At 39.6% G+C, this 19,355-nt stretch overlaps 1 protein-coding gene across 12 annotated transcripts in view; it reads right to left on the bottom strand.

Annotated features, from left to right (window-relative positions):
- NUMB (NUMB endocytic adaptor protein) overlaps nucleotides 1-19,355 on the bottom strand; it is a 91,042-nt gene that overhangs the window by 46,302 nt on the left and 25,385 nt on the right. For 4 of the 12 annotated variants that reach the window (XM_031553557.1, XM_010711468.3, XM_010711478.3 and 1 more), the window contains exon 1: nucleotides 12,614-13,038. The exons of 3 other annotated variants lie outside the window; for them this stretch is intronic. The gene's annotated coding sequence lies outside the window, so the exon portion shown is untranslated. Of the gene's footprint in view, nucleotides 1-3,158; nucleotides 3,178-12,613; nucleotides 13,039-19,355 lie in introns of those variants that run through there. 5 more of the 12 variants (XM_010711475.3, XM_010711480.3, XM_010711476.3 and 2 more) reach the window with 4 other exon arrangements.

Here is a 19,355-nt window from a genome sequence, read left to right as displayed (position 1 = left end):
AAAAAACCCTCCATATTAACGTTTTCAGATTGGCTTTTATAAACAGATGCATTCCCTCCCTATTTCTAGCTGTTTATGGCTGTTTGCTGGTGAAGATACTAATGTTTGTGCTTATGGATGTCTAGGACAGAAATTTAACTGAAATTACTACCAAAATCTCACTATCACTACTGACTGAACTGCTGATAGCGCACTCAGACATCTTCTTTCACAGGAGTTACCAGTTTCACTACAGTTACTAACATCAGTATCACATCACTGCTTACATGCGCTGATACAGTGATCTGTAATTAAATCATCACTGAAAAGCATCAAGACAGCTTGAGACATCGTTAAATCCAGGGGTACACATCCAAGCAGTTATTTACAGCTCCTTTAGTCTCAGTGGGGAGAAAAAACAGTTCAAAGTCATACATACCTACTTTAAACATACTTAAAAATGAAAATATTTTCATCTAAGTAAACGCTACCAGATAATTTCCAATTTTTATGCACAATATCAAATTAGTAATTATAAAATTCTTCCACAATAGTGAAGTGGGTTTGTTCATTTTTTTTTTTTAAAGAATATTAATCATGAAATAGGAGCAACATGAGTACCTAACAATTTAGTCAAAAATACTTGTCCTTCCTAGCATCAAGAGCTTATAATTCCAGTCTGCAGACCATATTTAAACCAGTTAGTCCACTATGACAACCTCTAGCAGAGAAAAGGGAAGAATAAAATCCCCTTTCATTACCTAAGACAACTGCTTCAAAGTAATAAATCTGCCTTGCTTACCAAGTGCACTGCAACAGCATGCATCAGCATTTCAACTTCCACTCAGAATTAAATCTGGGGTAAATTAGCATAGAAATCAAGTCTTCAGCTTAGCCTGAGAGAGTAAGGGATTCGGCCTTGCTGCACTACTTTCCTGATCACAAGACTCTGGAAATTTCAGCTTTTTTGTTACCTTTCTATTCCCCCCATTAAATCCATTTCTCAACATCCAAGCTTTATTATCTCCCAAAATCAGCATGGACTTTGTGCTACAATGCAGACAATTACTACAAACAAACATGTACTGAAAGCCAGAGCAAGTCTTTGCATGCTTGTTTTCCTTGCATGTTGTTCCTACATTCAAATCGATTTTAAGAAAAGGCCATAATGTGACTCCTGACGCCAACAGTTTAAATTAACTCTCACATAATAAACAACTTGCACTGAAATTGTCTGCAAGATCCAGAGATTAACAAAAATGTTACTGCATTCCTCATTCAGTGAGACCCTGAGCACTCAGTAGTGACATGACATTTAACCAACAGCAATTAACAATTGGTCAATCACACGTTCAATAGAAAGTAAAGACATGCAGCTCAAAATGCTGCTGCCTCCTTCCAGTTTCCCGGTGTATCCATGTAAGCAGCTGAGATCCATCCACCAACACCACAATCCCCAAGCCATTACAATACGTCAGATGCTCTCCCATTTACAATATTCTAAATGACCACGTTTATTTTAGCACTGATCTATCAATAGATGGCAAACTTAAAAACAACAGAAGAGAATAAGGTGCTTTTTCTTCAGAAAAATCATCAAATGAAAAGACAATTATAAGCAATACCTGTTGAAGTAAGTTAGACATATCTCAAGCCATCACTAAAGCAGATTCTGTCAGCTAGGATCAAGTGAGATCTACAGAAATAGCATCTCCTGGACTGCAACTGAGCACCTACCAATTTTATTTAAAATGCCATGCTTCTTTAAGATACAGTGCTGGCTGAGAGAGGGACAAAAAAAAAAAAGTCTTTGGTGAAGTGAGATGAAGTAGACTTGATGTTCTTTTCCTCTCTGACTTGATGCTATTAAATAAAGGTATATGGCCTGGCCTGTTACTTGGGAGAAGTAGTAAACCAGGGGCAGCTATCAGCATTATAATTGTCTGACGTTTCAGGCCTCAGAAATTACTGATGAACTTAAAGGACCTGAATAAAAGCCGACTGAAAATTAGACATCTAATTACTCATAAAGCAGTTACAGGGATCTACTGCAACACACACAGCTCCCACCCTGCGCTGCACAGGACCTGCTGGCACAGCGTACCACAGAGGGCACAGCCCAGAAGTAATGCATGCTGGTCATCATGTGGCTGCTGCAGCCTCCTCAATCATAGAGATAGCTGTCATCTTCCCAGCTCTAAATTGCTTGGCACAGGAGCATGGAAAGCAAACAGGAAACACCCAGGAAAACTGCCTTCCTTCTCATTCTGCCTCACACTCATTAGAGCGATCAATGAAGCTTCAGGCTCAGCACAGACAGAAATACCATCTGGCCAGCACCCAGCAGCTGCCTCCCCACACCCACAGCACAGCTCCTTGCTACCAGATCTCCCTGAGGCCCAGCAGAGCACTGAGCAAGTAGCCAATTCACTACTCTCAGAAGTCTCCTCTGAGTACCTGAACATTTGGATTCCACCATCACCACATCACATACTGAGGATGAGTAAGTGCAGCGGCAAGCAACAGATTTCATTCCTGGTACTAAGATGCTTGAAACAGAAACAGCACAGGCTTTGCTCTGCTGTGAGGTGGGATGCAGTGTCACTGCCTGCTCTCAACACCCTGCCAGCCACACCATGACTTACTTCCACGGCAGACAGCTGCTTCCTGGGGTGGCAGCTGAGCTGCGGGACAAACCAGAATGAGCAAGAAAGCAGGCTAAAAATGCCTGTGATGTGACAGCCAGCACCCAGCAGCAGGCAGGCACAATGGGGACTAAGTACATACTGCCAGATTCAAACCAGCAGAGAAGTCAGAACTGCATTACCTCCACCAGTGACTAGTCACAGAGACCACTGATTTCTGCAATGCACTGAACAAACTCAATTATTCTGACAGATGACCCTAGTATAACTACTCTATTCATAGATCACTATTCTCAACAGTGCCTTCTGTTCTCCTTTTCTAAGTCTGGAAACCATATAAAACAGTCTGTTCCTTACAGAACGTGCAATTGTCCTTCACATGTTAGGCAGTGTGTAGAGTACCAGTAACAAGGACAGCATCAATTAGAACGGTTTTACAGTTACATGGGAGAGAACACCGCCTCCCTTCACAAGGAATGACAATTATTCATTCCTTAACTGTCCTGTAATTCCTCTACGTACATTACATTTTACCTTACTAGACTCAAGGAGGGAACTTTGGAGCAGGGAATGCACACATATAGCAACACAGGTATGGAATCAAAAGTCAGCTTCTTCCACTCTGACAAAAAAAAAAAAAAAGATAATCAGATCTTCTCAAGTGCTAGCACAATCCATTCGCAAAAGGAAGTTTGACACAAGTTGATCTTGACCACAGATCCAGGGAAACAAATATCACCTTACCTCCCTTTGACATTATGTATACTGCTTGGTCTAAAAACATAAGCATACATGGTAAAAGATCCACCCAAACCACACTGATGTTGACCCTGGTATGACCCCACTTCACGGAAACTACTGTCTTGTAAAGCATACACGGCCAAAGCACCAACTGAAAACAAAGGCTGACTACATCACACGTGGTACACTCTCCAACAGCACTTCTAACGCAGACAGGTGCATATATGTCATACTTCTAAAAGAATAAATTTCATTGCAAAGGCTGATTGTCTACCAGGCACCAGTTAGCTGTATTACAGTGCCATCCTACTCTGCTCCATGTTCATTCTGTTTCTTCTCAGCTCACACACCCATTTGGTTCAGCAGCAGCATACCATCCAAGCTGACTGCTGGAGCACGGTTCCAAACCTGAAGACACAGCGCGTGTCTGAATTTTGTGTCCAAGCTGAGTATCCAACTGCTGACTCTGGGTACTTCACCTCCTGAGTTTATCTGCACAACAATACCTTCCCCGCAGCCTTCCAGAACAAGGCACATCACACCAGTCAGCTCCCATTGCGTAAGGCAACACTCCCCTCCAGCAGTGCTTGTTTTTGGGGAGGACAGCAATGCCCAGATGTGAAGTACAGAGCTTCTTGTCTCCTAAAATAGGTTTCTTTTGTCATTTCTATCAGCCTATTGTATACAATGTCTATTGTATAGACAGAGATGCTGAAAGCATTTATATAAAGCCTTCCCTTGTAAATATAAGTGTTTTATCACACTAATTTCCCAGCATCAAGACTGAGAGTTTGGAAACCCATTCAGAAAAAAAGGAGCATCAGAGAGCTGGCAAAAATTAGGAGAAGATCTAAACAGCTACTGTATGTTTTTTTGGCCAATTTAGCCTCATGACAGTAAAATTATGCAAGTGACCGCAGGCATTCAAATTGCATGCCTCAAAAAAGACTGTTGGAAGCCACAAACTACCTTTACTCAGATTTCACACCAAGGACATTTCGGAGTTACGTCAAACGCTGTTTTTTTCCAGTGGTTGAGCAAAGTGTGCAAACTTATAAATATTGCACAGAAAGATCATTCATCCATGCAATAATGTGCTTTTCAGTTATTTACACTCAACGCTTTACCACACATAAATTTCATGAAAGAAGACTTACATGCAAAACAAGTAAGGTTAGAACTTGCAAGGGCAGTCTAGTTAAGTCACTTTTTTTTTTGCTGTTAAAGAGCTTACAAATTTGAATGAGTTTTCTATTTTGTTGTTCCCTCACTGTCTATGACAAAAAACTCTATAAAGGAAAAGGCCACATGGGAAAATATCTTATTCTCTTCTTCCATCTTCCTGTCTGTCTGTCTCTGTCTCTCATGAAATAAGACCACAGGAAGTTGACCTACTCTCTGTGCATACAAGGATTACGTAGAAACATTTCTATGAAGTACTCAGAGTATGACAACACAAACTTTCTTGCTTTCGCAAGTCTTGAGTTTGAGTGATGCCAGCACTACATGACAACAGTTTCCAGCACAGTCACACTCCTGCTGTCTGCTGGGAATTCCTTGTTACAACAAGGGGCTGCAGTTCATGCGTCATTTTGACAGTTACTGTGGATTTCCTTTTTCCATGCTCACTCCTCATTTTCTCTCTCATATCTAGTCCTGTGTTCAATCTTAACTCACAGCTCAGTTCCACGCCGGCCAGTAAATGTACAGTTCAGAAGTTTCTCAAGGTTCAACAGTCGCAATGACTGAAAATAGACCGTACATCCTAATATTATAAAATGAAGCCTCCTTAATCCTGAATCCACACCAGAGAAAATAGCATGACTAGGATTCTAAACCTTGAAGCTGAAAAACAACCACAGCTATGTCCGAGACCATTCTTTCCTACCCACAATGATATTTAAAAGAAAATAAACCACAGTGAGGTGTTTCTTACTAGTCATGTAACTTCTCTCTCTCAAATCTTACAATAAAAAAAGAACTAAAGATGAAGGTCACTAAAATTGCAGTTGGGAATGGAAGGCTTTTCATAGTTTTCCAGAGCCTATAATGCGAACCTCTAAGTTTTGATGAGCTACTGTAACAAAGCCAAGATAACCAAGACTACCCTGCATTGTGCTACAACCACACCCAGGAATGCAACACATGCCAAAACTCAACAGTTGCTCGCTGACGTAGACACAAGAGGAATCACAGCATGCGCTCGGTCAGTTTCTCACCACTGCAGTCATCTAATTCAGCCAACTTGCTATAAACACCTAGTTCTGTAGATACAGGACGTTGGAGTCATATGCAAGAGACCCAGCTAATAATTGTACATAGAGCTAGAGCAATATAAAACCAAGGAAGAGGAGGAAATATGGGAAGCAGCCTACTTTTAGGTCTGCATGCTCAGAACCCAAATCGGAGCCACCCGTTAGCTAGATAAGGCTGCGACAGAAATCTGGGGTTTGGGCTGCAGGCATTATTTCCCCACGTATCACATATCGATGCATGCTGCCCTGTTGCTGAATTCATCTTTGCCAGACATAAATAGTATTTGTGGAAAGGAAAAAAAAAAAACAGGAAACCACATGAACTGGTAGCACGCTGCCTTGTAAGACAGTTCACAAGGATGTGCCTGACAACGCTGTTGAGGCTACAGAACACCAGCAGCCTGCCCTCAGCTCTGTCTTTGTGCTACGGACCTGCATCTGCCGCAAACAGCAGTTCAATGCTTTCTGTGCCAGAGGGCGGCTGTAAATGCAGCAGCTGCCCCACCTCATTCCCATCCTGCTTCTGCAGTAAAAAAAAATCTCAATATAGATTACTAACTTGATAAAGCACTCAATTTAAGTCCACGCATTTTATTAAAATGAACATCTACAAGTCAATTTCCAAAACAACTGAGCTTAATCTTCAAAAGTTTTCAAACAGCATGAGTTAAAACTTGATTTGAACACCACTGTTGAGCAGATAAAGCAATTTCACCCTATCTGTCTAATAAAGCAAAACATTCAAAAAGATCTGAGCGACCTTATTATCCAGGATCAGGTCCTTTGGCTCCAGTTCTCCTTCATATAATTATTTTGGTAATGGAGAAGAAAGGAAACAATCTTTTCTAATTCCTAGAATATAAATTAACCGTGGATTACGGGAGCAGCCAATGTGTGTATTAGTGACTTCACTTATCTCCTAGGCCTGAGAAGAAAAATCAACAGAAATACAGACAAAACAAGAGTAAAACTACTTCACAGCACAACTGTTGCAAAGTGGCACCTTAAACGGGTTTGAAGAGGTTAATTAGTGACAGACATCACAAAGAAATGGATTTGGAATATGAAGAGAATTATGGATTAGTGTAACAAATATATTCTGTGATGGTCAAAATCCAAGTCCAAATTTTCTGACTGGACAAACATTCAAATTGCCCTACTAAATATAACATTAAAAGACAAAGAATTCATTTAATACGTTTCAAAGATTCAAACTGCTTCAGTGTATCAATACTTAGAAACTGATTTTCTGACTACACTGCAAGTAGTTAAAGATTCCCACTATGAATACAATTATAAATATTATTTAACGATCTCGTTGAATTTAGTTTTCGGTAGAGATATCCTCAGATGAAAAGTCAAGCCCCTCAGCTACACTAGGATACCCTAAAATAAGGTTTAAAATAAGGAATAAACTTTTCCAGAATGCCCAGAAATTCACATACAATCAATCTTCCACAGAATCTAACTTTAGAACTCCCACAAAATAGGTCATTCAGTTTTTCAGGAATGAAGGAGACATTCAGAAACTTAGTTCAGAGAATCAGCAGTGCTCAACTGGTCAAAGACAGCTGAACAGAGTACATGGTTGTAAGTAGCTCAGTCAGAAGGGCTAACAAGTATCTTCAGGATTTGAATCCAGAACACCCAGGATTTGAGAAGAAAAACCTCCTATGCACTCTCACTTTTATCTATGAAATTCAGTCACTGGTTTCCACAGTACTTAACCTACCATGTGAAAACTGTCTGCTGTTTTAAGAACTCCAGTGACTACTCCCCACACAGACTTGGCTGGTTGCACTACACACAAATAAAAGCAGGTAATATAATCCTCAACACTCATAGCAAAAAACAGCTAGAGCAAAATGTGAGGACACAGCCATGACACACTGTGCCGGACAGCCTGAGACACTCCCTTTGCATTCCCTACGCCACCCACATCCCCTCATGCTAGGTGCACAGAAGCAGCACACAACAGGAAGGGCCTTTCCAGTCTTCTTTCTGGGTCAGGTTCCCTGAAATAGTTCTGGGAAGCCTGAACAAGCTGGATGTGACCTCAGGTCAAAATAATAGCTGCACTGACTGTGCTGCCAGCTATGACTAGCTGCAGCCTATCTCACATCTCCAAGATACCACGATACACACAAACCAAAGCCGTCATCAGCTGCTTGCTTTTACCTAGGTTTTGGTAGCATTTACATCAGTTCTAAGACCCGACTCACAAGCAAACATCTTCTAAGACACCGTTACAATCGCAACGCATGAGGATGTCTACCAGAAGCAGTAGCCATCCCGTGCCAAGAAAACTAGCACAGCTTACAGCAACAGCCATTCACAACATACCACCAAAAGAAGCACTTACATTGTCTGTACAACATTAACAATGTATTACATTATATCCAAGTTTTCGTTTTGCAGTACACATGCTCATGAAGAACTCTGTTCTTCTGTGATGGAGAATGGAAACCAGTGGATTTTAGCAGGCAACTACAGTCCTCTTCTTGAGTACTACAACCTACGCAAAGCCTTTGGGTGCCACCACGCCTTTTCTGCAATGCAACCATCATGACATCAGCAGAAGAAGCCACTGCAAGCTACCTGCTTCTCTACACCACAGCATCTCATTTCCCACTGTCTTTGAGTCATGAGCAAGATTTAGTAAGCTCCAGCTGCATTTGCTGATAACCTAAAAAAAAAAAACCCTGAAAACAACTGGCAAGAAGCAGAGCAACATACAGAGCAAAACACTTCAAATAAGCTCTCACAAAACAATATGCTTACTTCTATAAATCAAGTGTTACTCAAAAATCCTTTCATCTGCAATATCCAGCTTTGTTGTATTGATAAAACTACCTTACTGTTCAGCACACACCTACAAAAACAACTCTACAGAAGAAAGGATATCTGAGCATACTAATAAGACCTATAAGCCCAAAAAGCAAGATGCTTCAGCCTACTCCAGCAGAGCACAATTTTTAATAGAAGCACAGAAGCCTACAATTACCTAGTTAGGTCCCAGTGTACATTTATCTTCATAAGATTACAGCTGGGGAAAAAAAAAAAAAGCACCAATACTGAAATGAAAAGGAAAAAAATCAAAAGGCAGAAAAGAGATTAAAACTGCAGAAGTTAGGAGCAGTCCCAAAATTTCTCACAACAATTCTAAACCACAAAAGTTGATTGTGTTTTTGTCATATATCCCCATGTCACAACCTCCAACAAATATTTCCTAAACAGCAAAGACTGGAGCAAGTTGGAGCAAGTATCTGGACTAAGTTACCTCTGGATATCTCTGGGAAAGAATCTGCAATGTCCACAGAATTTACAAAGACTTGTTCTAATGCCAGATATAAGTTCTAAAAGTAACTTACTCATATAAGTCAGCCTTTGCATTTTTGTTCAGTTTCTTGAACTTATTTCATTATGCCAGATGCTTGGTAAGGCCTTTAGAATGGATTGCAAGCACAGGGGTAGATCCCTGTATGAACATTCAAGGCTTCCATGAGCTGTTCGATTACGAGCAGAGTAGATTCCTAACAAAAACCCAAAAGACTGTCGGTTTTAGAGACAAGTAATAACATGCAGATACCCTGGACGAGCTGGAGCACTATTGGCATACCTACCTGAAGGTTACAGCACCCACCCTGCTATAAAGAGCCCCCTTCATCAGGAAGAGCAGAAGAGCTAGGACAGCCATGCAGCAGCTCATGCTACTGCAGGAAGCAACATACTGCTACCACCCCTTGAAAATATGCTTCACCCTTACTGACAAACACACTGCAAACACAGAAAGGACACATCACCTAGCTCCCTTCTTCTATGAATGTTTTTGCAAAGTATCCCATTCCTTTTCAATTGCGTATGCAATTTTTTGACACGAGCGCTTCCCTGGATTACCTCCCACATAAAGGTATTACGTAGACCCACAGCAGTAGAACAGTATAGCTATAAATGAACAACTGATTTTACCTTGTAATTGTATCAAAGCTAATCTTTTGTAAGGATCTTTAAAACAAGATGAGGTATTGAGGTTTTGCATTGAACGATGAGTTTTTGACCATTTAAAAAAAAAAACCAAAATACATTTTATAGGTTCCAAGTTCTGAGCATTTATCTGCAGAAGAGTAAATAATGAATTTATACTCATACATAAAAATTTGGAAGTGCTTTTAAACAGCATTACATTACATGATAAACAGCACCTGAAATTTCAGGCCCTTTGAGAATATTCTCAATATCAGAAAACTAGCACAGAAAAATGCTGTAAAGCTATACAGTAACAAGACATCATTCATAGTGGATCACCAACAGTTTGGATTGGTTGGGGGGTTGGCTTTGATTTTATATCCACAGCTATTAAGTTCATTAGCCACCACCTACTGTATATTTCACATCTGGTTCATTTGACCAGTTCACTTTACTGGCTGGTACAGAAGGCTTTATCATCTCTGCACTCTTTCCTGCAAGGAGGAGGCACATCTTTATCTAAACAGAGCTAAGCGGGATGAATGAGATTAAAAAGGAAACATTACTCAGCCTTCCTGGTATTTTATCTTTCAAGATCTCTTAAATAGACATCTGAAGTTTATCATGGCATCTGCTTAACCATATCAAAAGACTGGTAATCCACCCTAAAAAAAATAACAAGCTTCTGTGAAAACCCAATGCAAGTCTAAAAGGCATTCTAGCTACATTAGGAGAGTATAAAAATCAGAACATGTACCTCCTCCAATTCAGATAGAGGGGAGAAGGGGGAGAGAACATTTTTTCTCTGACATCAATGCTTTAACTTTCTGTCAGTGGCACAGAAGTACATACAAGCACAAGATTAATCTATAAACTGAACAAGTTTATAATACATACATAATATCATAAAGATCATTTAGGAGTAGAACAATTCATAAGTCTCTCAAGGGGAAAAAAAAGGTTCCCATTGGATTCACACAATGATTACTGCCACTGGCACAGGGGAAGGAACCAGACCAACCCGAAAAGACATTTTTAAATTTGCACTGAAATGTACTGTGTTACTTACATATAGACTTCAATTGCATTAGCCAAGCACGGGGAATGTTAGCAAGTATTCTTTAATCTGAGAATACAAAATCAACTCTTCCAGTTACAGAAGTCAAGTCAGGTTTTAGGCAACACGGTGGGACTGCTTCCCAAGAGATGGGAGGTGGAAGCAATGATACCAAGACAACAAACACGTAGCACACACAGTGTACACTCCAGTACCTATTCTATAATGACACACCAAAACAAGATGCCATCAGGCACATAACATCCCTGTCAACATATCACATTTAGATGGACACTGAAATACCTTTAAAACATTTTTAAGATAAGTGAACTCAGTCTAATCTGGAGTTGGTATTTCCTGACCATTGCTGACTAACTCTTCTAAACCACTATTAGATATCAGGAAATATCCACCCCCACCATCAATTAGTATTTAAACATACATCGAAGCATTATGCTTTGAACACATTCACTCGTAGTGAAGTACTTGTATATCCTATAGGCAAACGTTGGATAAAAGAATTTCATGCCAGGCTTGAGCTAAATAAAGTATAAAATCAAGTCCTCGTACTAACAGTTAAAGGTACATCGGGCCCAGTACCTCACTTCACTTGTAACCTCCAGTTGCACTGCAGAATAATGCTGAGCTCTCACAACATTATCTGACTTCCTTCACCCACACATTACAAAGCTGCCTGAACTAAATCAACCCACACTGCTATCATACTTAGGATTATGGCTTAAAGAGGAATTTGGACTGGGATTGTATGTTCATCACAGTGATGACAAAGGTCTTCAGAGCCTCAGCACAGCACACCCTGTCCTGCTGCTGCCTCCACACACACTTGCAGCACAAGAAAATTTGTTTCTTCTTAGCTCTGCTTTCCTTTCCATTAAAAATAGTAGACAGTAGAAAGCAATACCTAGCTAAAATAAAAAAATAAATTTAAATTGTATCAATCCAGCAGGTGAAAGACAATATCACAGTTATATTCAGAAAGGCTCAGTTGTGGACAATCATCCCCTTTATTTCTTTACAAACCAAAATTTGCAGCAGGAAAGTCACAATTATAACCCCCTCCTCCCCTCCCCTAAAAGTATTCATAGAAAGTTTCCATGCCAGCAGCCAACACACCACTATGCTGCAAATATTAAAAGCAATTCTGATCACTACATGCCCCACCACCCAGGGCTCCCTCTGCTGTCCTACTCCCACATCCCTTGAAAGGTTAAAGATTTGCTTTACAGCAGCCATGAGAGCACCAAAAGTGTTCCTAACTTAGAATTACTTGCAAATTCATAACAATCCCTGCTGAATTTACTAGCCATTATCAGATTTCCCATCATTTTCCTATTACAATTCTCTAAATTCAGCTTAGGCTGCACACGGTTTTCTAGAAGTCTGTAATTCAATTAAATCCTAAATTCCTGGTAAGAATCGATACTTAAAACTTCTGCTCTGAAGGAAGTTGATAGCTTTAGATCAATGATTTTATGCTTCAAAAGGACACAACTGTCTTTCTGAGTATAGCAGGTTTTTCTCCCCCCTCCAAGAAAAACCTCATGTGAAAACTGATATTCAACCACAACATCACACCCAAAAGAGCTACCACTTATCAAAATACAATTGGATATTCTTACAGCTCTTTGAATTGTAATCAGCTCTCAGATTTACATACAGATTTTGAAGGGGGGAAAAAAGTCATAGCACAGCAATTCCTCACAAAGCTTTGCTATTTCACTTTAATTCACAAACACGACTCCTTCTCATTATCTGAAAGACTACTGTGTGCCACAGGCAAAATGGGATCCAGTCTTTTTGGAAAACAGTTTCAGGACAGATTTTCAAATCTAACATCCCCAAAGCAGAATGCTACACGTAGGAAAAGCCATTCAACTGTTGGTTCAGAAAGCAGCATGCAGATGTGTGAACAAATACATCTGACATTCATCAGCTGGCACAATACTTACTGCTTGCATTCCCCATGTCCAGTAGTTCTTGAAATGCTACATCCATGTCACTGAAATTAAGCTAGCAACACTCCTTCAAATTGAGAAACTGATGCAATAAACAGCAGTAATCCACGTAATCCAGCAGCAGTGCCTGCCTAGCACCAACGCACACCCCCATGAAGATAAAAGACAGGAAGTGCTCAGCAGCAGTAAATTCGTAATAAGAGTTTCAGCAGAAAACATCATCTTTAAAAGCAAAATACACAAAAAACCCTCTAATTCCACTATGAGGTCATTTACTAGTAATCTACGTAGACATGAGAGATGCTAGCTGTAATTGGAAAAAAAAAAATCAACATTAATCTTGCTACTTCTAAAACGTCTGTGTAAATCAACTTGCTAAACTATAGCTGTAAAGCAAGGGTAGAGTTTGAAACTGACTTGTACAAAGGTCTGCAAGAAATCAAGCTTTCACAAATTACAGCTCTGCACACGTTCCAGATTGCAACATGGACTTTGTAAAGATTTGAGGCCTTCAGAGTGACGTGTTTCTGAATAAACAACTATATGAGGAAGTGTCCTAACTGATACCGCTCTCCTCTTCAGGCAAGCACATGTCAAAGTGCATCATTGTTTAAAATGGCCCCAGTTCTTAAGGATGAAGATCCGTTCCCTGTCCTGCCTTGACCCAAAGGGAGGTACACACTGTCCTTCAAAACATCCTGTCAGGAAAGCAGTAACAAGCACTCAAATTTGGAGATCAGGATAATAAATGCAGTTTTACTCGTTACTTATTTAGCTTTCATAATATGTATCTATAAAAATTATTGCCCAAGAACATGGAAGCTTTTCCAATGAAGTACAGCCCATTTCAGAAATCCCAGGGAACACATGAGCTCGAAGAAACTAGCAGCAGTGAATTTGTTAAGCTCTGTAAGAGATGTTCTTGTGTGAAAGCTTTCATTTGTTATATCCACTCTGTTCTGAAGTAACATGTTTCCTGAAAGCGGCTTACCAGAACAAAATATTTGCAGTTTCTTCCAATATAGAAAGTTAGAACTTATCAGAATATAACCCAGGTCTGTTCTCTAAGAAAACCGCATCCTTTTGCTAAGGAAAGATGTGATGTCTGATGCTCTTATCTTTTAAGGATTTTGTTTGTTTTCAGGACCAGGTCCCCAAACCTGTCTGGAGTTGACAACAACATAAGGAACAACTAGGCTCATTTTCCCTGTTCCTGAGGACTGGCACCAAGTCCAGAGAGAATAAGCTGCTCAGCAACTCAATAACATAGTGCAGAGCTCCTAAGTGAGCTTTACCAGTTCCTACCCCTAAATAAAGTGACTGTTTTACTGGTCAAAATTTTATTTTCTCAAGTATACACCTGACAAACAGATTTGCCCCAACTACTTGATCGCCTATGTTACACAGAGTTTTACTGTGTTTTTGATTTTTTATTTTTCTTTTAGTTTTTAACCTTGATATTTAGTTAACATTTCTCCCCAAGATGGAGCACTAATCTCCATGTTTTTCCTGAAAGTTTATGCAAATGGACAGCATTGAGCAAACGTGCAACATAACAATCATCTCTTAGGAAAACTTCTACTGAAAACCACATAAAAGCCTCATTCAGTGGGATTTGTTTTAGTGCTAAGCCCTTGAAAATGTTTACTTGAATGAGACCGTTGGATGAGCCTGCTCTTGTATTTAGTTCAATTATCAAGTGTCAGCAATCCATTTGCATTTCTAGATAGCTGCATTTGAAACTGAGGTGGTGAAGGAAAAAAGCTGGTAGGTGAGACCGCAAATGGTCTGTATTTTTTCCTGTTCAAACTTCTTAATGAATTTAATAGAACTCATTTTCTCTCTTCTCAACTCAGATTAAAATAACAGCTATGAATTTTTGAGAGACAGATTATCATTTTATCAGATAACAAAGAACACTGTGGAAATGACAGCAAAACACAGAGACAATTTACCAAGCCAAACTTGAGCTTGCTTATATTAGAGCCTAATTCAATTGTGAAGTGCACTTACGTACTGTACTTTTCAGACAATGACAAAAACAAATCACATAAACTAGACTGAATAAATCAGATGCCAATATTTACAGATTCCAGTTAAATTTCTCAAAACATATACTCTTTACTATAAAGAAAAGCGGGATTAAAGATCTGTTTTTCAGAAACTAAAATTGCTACATTCACAAATGTTTCTGTCAATAGTAATAAAAGGTTAATATATGAGAAAGATTGATACGTGAAGTGTTCAGAAAATGCAGTTAAAAGTACAAGCCACTACATTAGCTACCAGCTAGCAAACTGGTAGCAACAAAAAAAGTCACCTCTTCTTGTTAGAAAACTGTTTTGCTCTCACTGCACTTGGGGTTCAGTTTAAACTGTACTCAGCAAGATCAGGGCAAAATTTAGGACCAATTTCAGGTAGAACGAGGTTTATCAAAAACCTTCCATTCAATTTTTATAACCCCCCAGACCGCTGACCCACTTGTGATATGATGCTACGGGGTTCACACAGCACTGCCATAATTATTCTTATTTTAAATGAAAAAATAGAAGTCTCTCAAGATTTAGTTAACTACACTATAACTTCAGAATGTTCGGCAAAGTACCAAGCAGCCACTCTGCTGCACGTTCCGGGGAGCTGACTGACTGCAATGCCCTTAATAATAAAATCAACCCTATTTCATTCCTGCTTGGATTTGGGCCATCTGGAATCAAGTACCTTTGTGAGTAAGAACCATACAGCTGCAACTGTATAAATATTTTTCTTATCAATTCCTTGCCAAAAGCATCTCAAAATTCAAAGATCAATTTCACATTAAAAAAGACCCACCAGCAAAATGAAGGTCACGCAGTCAGACTGCCTTCTGATATCCACGTACCCAAACTCTGGTTAAGTGAGAGGTGTTCCAGGACCAACACGCAGCCTCATCTTGGATCAAGCTCGCCAGATTGTTTCCTACAAACTTTTCATGTGGAACTGACATCTCCTTAAATTGGCAGAATGATTATCGCCGATTTTATCGTAAGAATTTCTGGCATCCACTTCAAAAAACAATCCAGCAGACAGCACACATTTCAGCTTGCATTACTAGGATTAAAACAGGAACCTCTTTTCCATTCACACATTCCTCCAAACGAGGATTATCTAAGAAATTGCCAAACTGATTGCAATTGACTGCAATATGATCCGTATAGACACTTAAGTGCATTTGTCAACAGAAAATGCTGCAGTATATTTAAGTCTTCAAGAAGTTCAGCTTTTAAATTAGCTTGAGAAGCGCCTTTAAATGTGGCTGTAAAACAGTGCCTCAGAATCTACGCAGTCCACGGAACATTATTTTAACATTCAACATGCAAATGGAGATAATTGTTTTGTTAAATCTCCAGCAGGCCTTGCTTCTGCCTTCTCATATAAACCCACCACACTGTGCAACTTCATTACCTAACTGAATACAAGTGGATGTTTAACACTAACGCACCATTAAAATCCACTCTCACCTGTAATAAATCTGCCAAGCAGCCATAAGTAAAAAGATATCCACAAAGCCCACAAAGGTGTTCTGGGTATAGATGAACACCTTCAAGTACTAGTGGCAGCGAGTTCACATTTCTTTGTGCCTAAACATGTAAGGCAAGCTGTATTTCTGGTACTGTTATTTTGACTTAACTATGTTGATGAGTCCCCATACCTAGAATTAGAGGTTTGTGATGTTTTTCCAGTCACGTAACGCTGCTCCTTGAAGAACAAAGCAATGGAAAGATGTCACACTCTCAGACTGTAATGAAGATACACAACAAACCAGCAGCGACACAACACATTGGACTTTTTGAGCATCATTCATTGCTATTCCATTTTTTTTCCTCTGGAAGCTCGTGAACTATTAGCTGCTTCTCAGATCTGGTTCAGCATTGATGCAACAGAACTTCTTCCTTCAAGTGTGGTCACAACCAAATCTTACAGTTTGTGAAAAACCTCCCAGAATTCACACCATTTCTCGTTATTATGCAAGTTCAGTGTGACAATCAATCCAGGTCACCTTCTTCAAATCCTTCCATTGGCTTGCAATTTCTTTTATCAAATGCTTAATACAGTCACTTATGAGACGGTTTACATAAATACCAATAGTTCTGTAACAGCTATTTTCTTATTCACAAATGATTTAGCCTTCTCTTAGTCTTCACACTTAAATGCTTTGTCTTTTCATAATCAACTTTTCACGCAATTGTTAGCTCCAGCTAAAACATTTCCAAAGATGAGAACGGCAAACCAAGACTTTGTGAACATCTGAACTCAAAAAGATACGCTTAAACAAAAATACAAAGTGGCAGCACTAGTTCTGAAAACTTAAACACGCTTGAAAAGTATTTCATTTTCACAAAAGGGTAGCTTAAAAACTACACAAAGCTTGTGACAGCAGGGCTGATTGTACCAAGAAAGCAAAATATACTGTGGGCTCAGCAACACAGGGCCAGACAGCAGCACTCCTGTAACATCTTCAGTTTGCAAATCTTTACATAAGATGGGCACTGGGTACTCTCACATTCCTTCATTTATTGAACTCAAGCATCAAGTTTCATTTGAATAATTATTTAGAGCTGTGAAAGTTATTTCTTCAACACAACCCTTAAATAAATGCTTTGTTATCACATTCTTCTTTAGGACTTTGATAGCAAACAGTTTTGCATATTTTTAGTCTAGCCACTGTGTTTAAATGGCTCTATGTTGTCCAAGTCTGAGTACAAGCAGTCTGCCAATAGCAGGCAACGGTAAGAACAGTGAAGTACAGAGATGGCAGTGCTGGTATGCAGGCACCTGCTAATAGATTTGCTTGTCAAGGCTTGATGAACATAAGCCTCCTGTCAACCCATTCCTTCAGCCTGTCAAGGTCCTTCTGAATGGCAAGACAACCATATGTTGTGTCATCCATTCCTCCGAATTTTGTATTATCTGCAAACTTGCTGAGGGTGCATTCTGTCCCACTGTTTTGACCATTACTAAGGATGTTCAACAGCCCATGCTCTACCAGCAACCCATAGAGTAACACCAGTAGTCCCGGGCCTCAACACCAACTGTTGTAACTCCCTGAGCACAGCAGCTCAGTCTGCTTGCAATCTACCTCACCACTTACCTAGCCTCTACTTCAGCAGTGTATTAACAAGGGCATTAAGACAGAAAAATATCACAAGTCAACGTTAAAATCAGAGTATTAGCTGTTCTCTCCATATGCACAACCTAGTCATCACAAGGCTGGTCAAGCACAATTCCCCCTTCATAAATCCATGCTGACTACTCTTAATCACCTTCTAGACCATAATACATTGGAAACTGTTTCCAGAGGACCTCCTTCTATCACTTTCTCACAGATCACAAAATAGTTTATATTGGAAGGGACCTCTGGAAATTGTCAGATCCCACCACTCCTGCTCAAGCAAAGGGAGGCCCCAATCAATTAGTAAGCCTCCAAATTCTCTCCTGAAAATAATATTTTAAAAAAAACCTCTCTCTTTCTTGAAAAGAAGACTAACGTTTGCTTTTTTCCAGACCTCAGAAATCTTAACCAATTGCCATGATGTTCCTTCCAAAGGTAGTCAAGAATAGGTCTGCAATGACACCAGACAACTATCTCAGCACTCTAGGTCCAGGTTCCATGGACTTGCATTATTTGTTCAAAACCTCCCTTACCTGATCCTTCTTTACCAAGGCTGTCTTCACTGCTCTAGGCTTTCCCATTAGCAGAGGCCTGAGATTCCTGAAGGCAAATCTTACCAGTAAAGACCAAGGCAAAAAGGTATTAAGTACACATTCTACATTTCCCTTAGTCTTCCTTTGACTGCTCATACACTTGTATCAGTCCTTCTTGGTGTAATCTGTGTCCCTTTCCAGACCCAGCTTAGTGTGCAGTGACTTTCCTAGCCCTGTCTCTGCATACCTGGACAGCAGCTTGATACTTCCCCTATATCAGTCAGCAGTCTGCAGAACAACAGAGTTTTATAGCACTGATTCAGAAATGAATAAAAGCAATTAATGACCCAGTATAATTTTAAATTCTGCTCCAGGAGTCTGGTAAAAATGACAATTCTGATGCTACTTCAGCAAGGAGAATAGTAAGCAAGGAGTTTGCATTCTACATGAGTCTTTTAAATACTGAAACAAACGAACTGCTGGCATAAAATTATGAATAATAAAAACTTTGCAATCCAATCTAGGAGGCGAAGACATGATTGCTGGTGCTCTGCTCTTCTTCCTTGATTATCAAACATTCAGTGGAACAAAGCTGGGATGTAAAATGTTTGCTCAACTCTGTTCTCCAAAAGCGACTGCAGTATAACATACCTTTAAATTAAGTTTGCCTTTGCAAAAACAGTACTCATTTTTCATTCCTGCTGTTAATTTCTATCTGTACCAATTCTTTTAAGTAGTAGCAGCTGTGCCATTTGTGTGGCTGCACAGTAGAAATGAAAAGGAATACGGTCCAGCTAAAAAATAGCTCTGTGCTGGCATAGTACAAGGGTGCTGAACAGAGAACTGCTTTTATCAGCAGCACTGGTAGCTCAAATACATTTCAGAATCACTACCTAAGGCTCTTCCTTGTGTGATCTTAGAATATTTCGGAAAATAAACAAAGTTAGACTGCCGTGCATGTTTTAGAATACTTTCGCATTAAGTAAAACTAGTCTTAAATGCCTCTATGGTCCTCTGAATATACAGATACTTTCACTCTACTTCAGTGACCTCC

Source organism: Meleagris gallopavo, chromosome 5 (assembly GCF_000146605.3).
Source record: "Meleagris gallopavo isolate NT-WF06-2002-E0010 breed Aviagen turkey brand Nicholas breeding stock chromosome 5, Turkey_5.1, whole genome shotgun sequence".
Taxonomy (NCBI): Eukaryota; Metazoa; Chordata; class Aves; order Galliformes; family Phasianidae; genus Meleagris; species Meleagris gallopavo.
This window is presented reverse-complemented; position numbering and strand designations above follow the sequence as displayed.